Genomic DNA, 10,976 nt, shown 5'->3' with positions numbered 1-10,976 from the left:
TTGGGATCTTTTCTGATGAGAAGACGTTTACTGTTGACTCCTTCTTCAACAATCAGAATGACTGGGAAGTGACATTTGGGAATATAACCACCACCAAACAGCCAGCTTCGGTGATGATGCTAGGCCTAGTTGCATCACACAGGAAGGCCACGAATCCCATGTGGTTCCATTTAGGATACAGGCAGTAGGCTAATGAATACGTCAAAATTCTGGACACCAAAGCTCTTTCATGGATCAAACCCATCGTTGGCGATTCTCCTTGGGTGTTCCAACAAAATGGAGCACCTGCCCACATTGCAAAGAAAACCTAAGTGTGGCTCCAGGATAACATGTGCATCTGGAAAAGGATTTCTGGCCATTGCAGAGCCCAGATCTCAGCCCCCTAGACTATTACTTCTAGGCGCACACGGAGTTCAAGAGCTGCAGTATATTCCATAATATCACCAGTGCCAGAAGATCTCCTTCAACTAGGCCTATGCCTCAATGTGTGCCGAGTACATCTGGAGGGCCTGCAGCAGCTTATGCCACCGCCTGGAGCTCACCATCAATTCTGAGGTGGATACATGGACTAAAACATGTTCTTTGGGGGTTTCAGTTAATAATTAATAGTTAAAAAAACTTGTTTCCTAATTCTCAGAGGATTTGGCCATGGAATTCAAAACTTTATTTGTTAAAATGTGTAAATAATAGTAGTCGTTTTATAGAATAAGAAAAATAAACATACACGACAACGATTGGAATTGAAGAAGTGCTTATTACTTCTACAGTCTCTGTTATCAATTGTCATTCGACATGATTGATTATTATTACGAACAAGGAAATTATAAGGAAAAATCAGTGATTTACACTTCTTTATGATCCAGGACGTGTCTGAAGAAGAGGCTGCTTGCTGTTAATTATGGTCCAACTTTTGAGTGCCGCCTCAAAGCAGTCCACTACCTCTTCTTCTGGCAAATTCTGGATCATAACGAAGTGAAAATAACTGCTCTGTACTCATAAAAAACCGTTTCATATTTTTTAAAGATAAAAACTACATATTTTCTTTTAAAAAATCAGTTTTAACAAAAATTACGAAATAACGACGTATAAATCTAACTTTTTTATATACTATGGCAAAATATCCTTGAGGCAAAAGGGTTTTAAGGCAACATTTCTAGAGATAAAATAGTTAAAGGCGAAAGTACCGAGCGCTTTTTGAATGACGTTTTTTTCGTTAGTACTTCTGAAAAAAGACAAATTAAACATAATATTGATAAAAATTATTAAGTTCAAATTTTGACCCAAAAAAAAAATCCTAATTTTGACAACATCTTTTATTTTTTGACAAAAAAAAAGTATTTTCAACAAGTTTGATGTATCACGGGCCTGTCAAACCTTTGTGAACGACCAAATCCATCCATATATTAGCTCCATATATACATAATTTAAACGGAATAGATTATATTATATTTATATATATATGGTAATATATATACATAAATATATAGAAAACAAGTTGACACCTATTGAAGGATGGTCAATGGTCGATCAATGTACCTATCTACAGAAATCTTCGGGACCATTAAATTATAAATTCATAAACACACCTGTATTATGTTATATTATAGGTATTTGCGTCATAAATATATAAATTCATTTTTTTCTGTTAAAAACAGAGATGAAGAAAACAGAAAATACAGACAGATACAAATCAACGTTCTTGCTACACCCAAGCAATAATATTGTCTTTTCTCAAATAGTATTAGGTAAAAAAAAATCTTGAGAAAATACACACATACATCCAAGGAATCGGTGGGGGAAAAAGAAAATCTAATTCAAAATGACGTCAGAGACCTTTAGTTGTTGTGTTTTTTTTTGTGATTTCCCTTCCACACACACACACACACTCGTTGGGTAGTTACGACAGGCAGTGTGCCTTCCCCTCTTCTCCTCCTCATGAACAACTTATGGGGCAGAATAAGGGGGAGACGAGAGGCAAGCATAAAATGGAATTAGCAGGTAGGTTTTTTTTCTTTGGATTTTTTGATTTTGAGACAAAATCTACGCTATTTCAAAGTATATAATATATTTATTCTACAATATACATATTGCCCGTCAACACAAAAGCAATCTAGAGTGATTTTTCTCAAAAATATAGTCAGGATTGCATTAACATTGTTCCACAGACAATGATCGTCAATTAATATCACCAAGGATTATTCTTATTAACAATTATCAGTCCGTTTCAAATTGGACTTCAAGACCCCAAAATACATTGTTACAATCTAAGAATAAAAAATTGAAAGGGATATATATTAAGTCTCTTAAATCAAATAAATGTTTTAAACTAATAGTAAATCAAATCAAATTTGAATAGTGCCTTTTCAAATATTTCGATGCAATATTGGCCTGTATGTATAGATATGGGAAGTAAAACAATAAATTAGGATTTTCTGATTTTATGGATTTTTGTTCAATATTGTTTTTATGTTGATGCTACTTATATTTTAACTATAATAAAATAAAATAAGAGAATTGCGATGCCCTTTTGCTCATTCGTTGAAGTCTCCAATTTACAAATATTTATATAAATTTTTTTGGGGAAAAGGTTGTTTGGATTATTTGAATACAATTTAATAGTGTGTGCTGCCTCTCCCCCCATTGAGAGGTCCTCGATCATTTCTTATAGACGTTTTAGGAAATTCATTTTTACCGAATTGAATGTATTGGACACAATCATGTTAAGGAGCTCTCCGATCATTAAAATTGACCACAGGAACTCTCTTCTAGCAAGATCCCTGAGTTTATAAAACATAATAAAATAAACAGCACTGTTATAGATCCTTGAATCTCCGTAAAATTAAATTAAGAGTAGGCGATGAACATAAATACTTTGTTTGTATTCAATACTCAATATTCTCTTTTTTTTTCCGCAATGACTTTTCTTATTTCATCATAATTTTTTTTAATACAATTACTATAATATAATATTTTTGACAAGTCCATTCTAAATACAAAATGAGTATTTCCACCATAACAATTTGAGTCAACGGTAAGAGCGCGCTCAAATCTTTGGTGTTCTACCACCCTTCTTCTTTTTTATAAGAACATTTTTTTTATTCTTCCTCCTTAAGATCGGCAGTCAATTCTTCAAGAGATTACTTTTCACAGTGCTCTTCTAAGGTGGTGGTTCTATGACTCTTCTCAGTGAATGATAGTCATCGTCAGTAAGGAGTGAGATACAGACGTATTAAATAAAGAAAGAGAGAGATATAATATATACATAAAGAAAACATACCTATACTTAATATTATATTATTACTAAAATCCTCAAAGGAAGATATTCAATCTTGGTGTTTACAAAGTGTATATACATATTTATATAAAGTTGAAATCATTGGAAGTCATCGAATGACCCTTTCAAGGTAAGACTTTATTTTCTTTTAATATGACACTCTTTCATTGGTGAACATGTTTCAATCATTTATATAGTCTTTTTAATTAGTATAAACCTGTAATTCTTCAATCACTTAGTTAGTTTCAAGCATATCTCACCAAAAACTCTATTTCTTTTTTTGTGCAAAAATGTGTATATAGGGAAGACCAAATATATTATATTTTAAATGTATGTTTTTTACTGTTGGTAACATATCAAATCTAAAACTTCTCCTCAATAAGTAATTTTCAAGCTACTAAGTTAATTATATCAACTGATTGCAAAAAAATCAGTAATTATTCAAATGATACCATAAAAAACTGACTGTATTTATATTACAAAATATAGTTTGAGCCCTCAAAATCAGTTTTTAATTCAGGGTTTGACCAGCAAAACGGTGACTAAATAGGGTAGCTATACAATTACTTCAAATTATTTTTTTCAATTTTCAATAATAATAACAAAAAAAAAGTATTTACAAAACTTGTAAACAAAGGGGTTTGCAAACTTGCTTAATAAATATGACTACCTTCAGCATCAATCACAGCCTTTACACGTCGCTGGGAAGCCTTGCAGGAGTTGATGACAAACTCCTCAGACAAGTTTTCACATAAAGCCAATATGACGTTCTTCATTGAGTACACATTTAGATGTAGAGTTTTGTTGGGTTCCCTCTCAAAAGTGCCTCACACAACAAAATACAGCAGGTTCAAATTTGGCGTGGAAGAGAGCCCGATCTATTTTGACCAGAATCCAAAAAATAATTTATATTTTAAATTCTACCCTCCACTTCCCATTTTCTTGGAGAAACTTTTCCATCATTATTCATCTTGGCCACCTTGAAAACCAGGCTCCGGGAGCACTAACCAATGTCCATAATCTCCACCCAACTACAGCATCTAGAAGATTTGAGATGCGCTGCCTTTTTGCTTTTTATTCAATCATGATGACGAGATAAAAAATGTTTATTTATGCACAGAGGATGGTTGAACCAGAATGTCAAAAAATTATAACTAAACCTTCTTATATTAATGATAGAATTATTATTAATTAACAGTCCAGGCTTTGTAGCCAAACCCAGCACAATATCTTGAAGAAAAGTCTACTCAAAGCTCTAATTTTCCTCTCCCACAATATAATTTGTTTTACATTATACAATTACAATATAAATTTTGTGAATTTTTATATGTTTATTCATTTTCAAGACCAAGGGTTTGTTGCAATTGTCCCCAGTTATCCCTATATACATATTTAAAATGTATAGAATTACCAATAAATATTTTTACCCAAAAATCATGTAACCTATTATTTCAGCTATTAGACTCAAATGAATTTATATATCAGGTGTTTCAAATCCCCTTTTTTCAATATAATTTCAAGCAACGTTAAAGTGCTCAATATAACAGGAACACAAATGATCTAAAAATGCAATATTAACAAACAAAATGTATATGCGTATAGTAGGTCATAAGGCCATCAAAAGGGCCTCAGAACGGTCCTTTTACTCATTATGTGTTAATTAGTATGTATGTATATGCATTTTTTTTTTGTATTATGTATATATACTATCTGTAAGGCAATTGAGTTTTATTTTATTTTTGGTTGTATAAAGCAACAATTTGAAGCTACTAATTAAGAAATATGAATTATAATTATAATAATTTTGATGACTCACTTTTGATTAAAGGTATGTAATAATTACTTCTCAAAATACACACACAAAAATTAACGAATTATTATTTTATATCATATTATCTTAAAAACAAAACACTTTTTCTGTTAATACAAAAAAAAAAGAAAAAAAAGTAAACTTTTTCTTTTGCTAAAGAACTCATAATAATTTTTTTTTATACAAGTCATTGTCGTGTAAAAAGTATATAATGATGTGAATTTAAAGATAAGAGAAAAAATCTGCTGTTTCAAATCTCTCCTTGGATAAATACAACGATCATCATTCGACAGACCATTATTAAAAACCATAAATCATAACTTTTATTTAATATAAAAGATCGGTGTAAAGAAAATGGCACATAACGAATGGTCTAACTAAATTTTGTTTTCCATTCTTTTTTGCATTAATTCAATGCATCTTGTATCTGTATGGATAAGTAATTATTATATCTTTGTCGGAGGAGGGTTTATAGGTATTATTGGAGGACAGGCATATTTTGTTCTCTCCGTAAGGTTTGTTTTTATTGTAGTCCATAAGTCATATTGTTTTTTGCAAATCACTTCAGACAAAAAAAAAAACCAAAAAAAATATGATAAAGTTTGTCTAAATGCATTTATAAAAACGATTATTCATTTTAGTGGCAGCCTGGTTTGACTTTCACAGAGGGCCATATGTAAATATTGCCGCCCCATATTATTTTATTTCTTTTTAATTGATCTTTTCTTTATAAAAAATATTTTTAATCATGTTTTTATATTATAAAAGATGATTTTTTTGGTCATTTTTATTCAATTAAAGTTAAAAATATTGTCTTGCGGAAATTTTCAATAGACTGGTCCATAAAATATCTTACCTCTTGTAATATAATTCTTAGGAGATGCCTTTCTTTTCTAAGCAAACACGGATTGGGATACACATTTTTGCATTCCATGAATTTTAATAGTTTTATTTATATAAAAGTATCCTCACAAAAAAACTATGTAAACATTTTAACGTTTAAAAAAATATAATCATATATTTAGGAGTTGGTCAATTTTTTTTATAGGATGTTGAAGCTTCTTAGTTATGAAAACCCTAAAAATTTGGAATGAAAAATTGGGCAATTAATTTCAGAGATATGTGAATTCAAAGTTAGCAAAATCAAATATATTTTCCTCAAAAAAGTGACGCCGAAATAGATGTTTAGACATATCTTACTCATTTTTTATCCAATTATGTTATAAGCTTGCATGTAAATTTATTTAAGCATGGCTAATCCAAAAGCTTTTAAATAAATTACAAAAAGTTCCTGTTAGCTTGTGTATATTTCTTGTCATATTAGTATATTTTAACCACGCAAGATGTCGCTTGTATGATATCCCAGATACCGTCATTTTATCATTTACCTTTTGACTAGGGGTGTGTCAGACCTTATTTAGGACGGAGGTCCTGTTTTTGTTCAGTCTCGCTCCTGCTTATATGTCCTAAAACTAAGACAGTCCAAAGGGCCGACAGTCTGAAGGAGCGGCCCTAAGGCTGGACTTGACCGAATAAATAAGGAGTGAAACAACACTACTCATGACCTATACAACTTTTTATTCTCTTTGAAGAACTACATTGTTAATTCAGTTAAAAGAATAACTTCAAGAGGCTGCATAGTTTGTTATGAATTAATATGCAAATATATCCAATACTCCTAGCGGACAAAAACATTATCCATAAGTTAACATATTTGGACAAATATGGATCTCGTGGTCCTGATTTCGGCATTTGTTTTAATGCTTTAGTTAATTCAAAAGTGTAAATTACTCCTGTTTGATGATGATTATGATATTTATTGAATGTCAAGATAAGAAGACATAATTGACTATTGTCATTTAATAGGTCTGCATTTCAATATATTTTTCTCTCTCTCTCTTTGATTGCATCCTGCGTCAAGGAGATGTGATGAGAGATAAGACGGAGAAGAAGTATTAGTGTCGATCTACAATGACTTTACAAAACTCTATCCATCTTTAGCCAACATTTGTCATTCAAAGTACATATGTGATGCATCAGCATAAAAAAAATCTTGATAAAAAATAAAGAAAAGAACTAAATCCGAATATTTTTATTTATTTCATGTATACCGGTTACTGAATAATAAATAAAGTTGCAAGCAATAATGAAAAGCTGTTATTGTTATCCTTCAAATAATATATTGGAAACAAATAAATCTCACTTCTGCACAAAGATGAAAACAAAAAGGTCAGAGATTGTAACTTCTAGCCCTGCTTGGAGTGCTGTCAAGTTCACAAATAAATTTCTTGTATATATTTAATAAATCTCCCTTTGATGCCTACCACGTCCGGCATTCATTGACTTCATTTAGACTAAAATGAAGTAAAGGTGGTACAAGACTTATTCACTAAACACTCCATACAGGCCATTACTTAATACACACGTTGGATACAATGATAGGTTTGTAATTTCAATTTTTTGGGGTAATTTAAGTTGAGACCAAGAACTTAAGCTGTAGTTTGAATCCTTTATTTGATTTAAGAGACTTGTATTCACCCCGATATCCTTCCCTTCAAATAAAATCTCTCAATGTCACATTGTTTTATTGTTCCAATCAATTTTGAGTACTTTAAGTGCAATTTGCGATATATCCATGGGGACTTATCAGAATAATTTGATGATAGAAATGAATGACATTTCTTCAAAGAATGCAAATGTAATTTCACAATGATTCTAAGGTGCTTTTGTGTTGACGGGCTTAATATATCTGATGATATTATATGCTATATGTACGACCATGTGTCACTGGATAGGAGACAACTATCTTCTTATAGTTTCCTGTAGGAACAATAATAATCCAGGAGCTATAATTAGAAGTCGATTTGTGGGCATTTGTAGATGTAATAATACATATATCTATGGGAGCTGTGTGTATGTATATTGTATATGCCATCAAAAAATATATATTGGACATTTGTTACCCCTTAGTACAAAAGCAGGCTAGAATAATTTTTCTCAAAATATACCCCGGGTTACCTTTGCATTCATTGGCAAATTACCGTCAATTTCTATTAGTCAAGTATTCTGATTGACCCTTTGGAGGCACCGTAAATTGCACTTAAAGTAGGGAAAATGCATGGTCCAAGTGAAATAATAAATAATGCATACATTTTATACATTTAAATTTGGTTATATAGGGACAAAATTAAGTTTTAAACTATAGTCACAATTCTTGGGATTTCAAATCAAACAGAAATTTGACTACAATGATTGAGCATTAAATATTGATGAGTGTGTTTAATGTATATATTGGACCCCCCTTCTTTACTTCCTTTTGTCAGGAATATATTCGTGTTAATTCACCTACATATTTGCTTGTTAGAGCTCCTGAGTATTTCTTCATTAAAAATGGCGTTCATTTTTACAAAAAAAAAAACATTATTTTTTAACAATTTTTAAATGGAATTTTTCTATTTTATAGACTCAAAACCAAATGAACGGCGTACATAGTTATTGTTTTATTTTTACAGAAAAGATGGAATTATTCACCCCCCCTCTGTTTCTTCTTTATCTTCCATAACGGTACATATTGTTGAAAAAAGAACGTGGTCACCACCTATTCTTTTATGAGTTGAACAAAACAACATTGTTTAAAAAGAAACATTTTACCACTAAATCAACTATTAATTATTCTCACTATGTTAGTAGGTTGAACGTAAAGGAAACGTTTCAAGTCAGAACTGTCCAAGCCCAAAAGTAGATAGGACCATTTGTTGTCATGCAATGATACATTTTTTTCTTTTTGAGGTCTAGCTTTTCTTTTTTAAAAGAGAAAAAGACTCCCTAATTGAGAGATGTGTTATGATAATAACCGTAGCTAGAATTTGATTATAAAAAATAGCAAGATGTTAGCCGCAAAGCGAAAACTTTGCGGGAAATTACTCATCGGGGGCTAAATTGATGAAAAAAAATATTCGGGTCTTTATTTATTGGTGGGTGGTTTACCAGGGGAATATTTGTCATATCGAAGGTGGTCGGTCATCAAATGAAATAAGCTTGATACTAATTTACGACATCTGGTAACCTTTTTTTCAGTTTATCCCAGGTAAAAAAAGTTTTGTTCAGATAGCTTGTAAAATGTATTCACAAGAACATAATCGGAAAATCATTGACACTCTCCTACAAGTCCCTGGTCACTGTCTATGCTTTTAAAAAGAGAATGAAGGATACACACAGAAAGTATCCTGCCTCCATCAGTCCATCATGGTCTTTTGGGTTATTTGCAGTGCTAGAAGAGGATTGCATCCTACTCTTTCAAACAAAGCCAGTTTTTCGATACGGAGGCCCACTACAAGGTGCTTAGATATACTTTTCTGGTATGGTTGAAGGTCAATTACTCAACGGATGGATCTCCCTGTCACACAGTGAAGAAGAACTAGGTCTAACTCAAGTCTAATTTCTGGGCCTCTCACTTTTGGCCGCTATCACCCCCACCTTCAACCTTATGAGCTTTTATTGGTGGAGCACCTTGGGAACCAACTTCAACAACACTCACATCAAGAGCATTGACTGCTTCAAGTCAGCCATTAGGGAGGAATGGGATGTCCTGTTTATGGGGGAGATCGGGGGGAATTCAAACATCTAATAAATAATAAAGTTTATTTCTGGCCATCTTGTTCATATATATCCCCATTTCCCTGTCATTTCGAGCCTTTCCATTTTGTATGAATATTTATGCAAAGAGGAATGACTGAAGAAACAAACAATGGTTTTTTATGACGTCATTATCTATCTTGAAAAGTCTGCAAAGAAATGCTTACTATTGCGTCATATATAACTATTTGTTTCCCGTCCTATGTCTCATAACGAGGGTCTCCATAGCCGATTCAAAAGAGAAGGCAGGGATAGCTTAGTAAAAAATGAGGCTATAATATTGATGTGTTGATATTATTGACTTTTAAAAAGTGATAGGGACCACCTTCCACTGTCGTGGCGCCTATGATTGTTGTTTTAGTGAACTATTGCGTACATTTGAAGGTTCTTTGTAATTAAGGCCATAATATTGTTAAATTACTCCTGGATATTAGACTACACGTTTCTTCTTACCCGTGCCTACTCCCCCCTTAAAAAAATATCCAAAACACATCATTTTAAGCTTTGTCCTAACCCCAAAAGTAGGACCATTTGCTGTCACGCAACGATACATTTTTTGAGAGTGTCTCTTCTGTTTTTGAAGTCTACCTTTTGTTGAGGAACAAAAGGAAAAAAAAAAAAAATAGATTCCTGATTGTAATTACTTCTTTCCTTGTTGAAGGGAAATTATTATTTCTTTTTTGTCCATTTTTACCTGAGGTGATTATTTTGGGGTAATTCCAAACTTCCTAGTTGTGGGCGAGGGTTGATGCCTACTTGGTTTATTATTATTACTATTATAGGGGGTAATCATAAAATTTTATGGCCCAAATAAATTAGAATTCCATTTAGAAGGAATTGGTTCTTTCCCCCCCATTCCAATGAGGGTAGATAGATTGGTAATAGATTGTACAGATGAAAAAAATGGATTGAGTTAATTGAACAAATGAAAATATAATTCAACTACATTCCTCCGACAAAATATTTAACCCATTTTTCTATAAGATTCCAAGGAGATGATTCTATGAGATATATTTAGGGTGTTAAGTCGTTTAATAATTCCTGTAGTGTACACCTTTCTTTCTTCCTCTATGCGTTAATGTCTCTTTTTCTTCACTCTTTGTTTCTGGTTTCAACACACTTTGTATTATATAAAAGTACTTACAATAATATATCCTGGACGACAGCGTAAATTGATTAGATTTTTGTTTTGTTCCAAGTGTACATAAAAAGATAGGGAGGTAGAGCGATAACTCCACCCATTAGAAGGCTGCCCCT

General features: G+C 32.0%; 1 protein-coding gene across 1 annotated transcript in view; it reads left to right on the top strand.

Moving 5' to 3' along the window:
- The first annotated feature begins 3,119 nt into the window (after positions 1–3,119).
- Positions 3,120–10,976, top strand: part of LOC121120903 (uncharacterized) — a 63,099-nt gene continuing 55,242 nt past the window's right edge. Inside the window, exon 1 of the mRNA XM_040715795.2 lies at positions 3,120–3,404. The gene's annotated coding sequence lies outside the window, so the exon portion shown is untranslated. The remainder of the gene's footprint in view (positions 3,405–10,976) is intronic.

The sequence above is a fragment of the Lepeophtheirus salmonis genome, chromosome 6, assembly GCF_016086655.4.
Source record: "Lepeophtheirus salmonis chromosome 6, UVic_Lsal_1.4, whole genome shotgun sequence".
In the NCBI taxonomy this organism is placed as follows: Eukaryota; Metazoa; Arthropoda; class Copepoda; order Siphonostomatoida; family Caligidae; genus Lepeophtheirus; species Lepeophtheirus salmonis.
The sequence above is the reverse complement of the archived record's forward strand: the minus strand, read 5'-3'. Positions and strand labels throughout refer to the sequence as shown.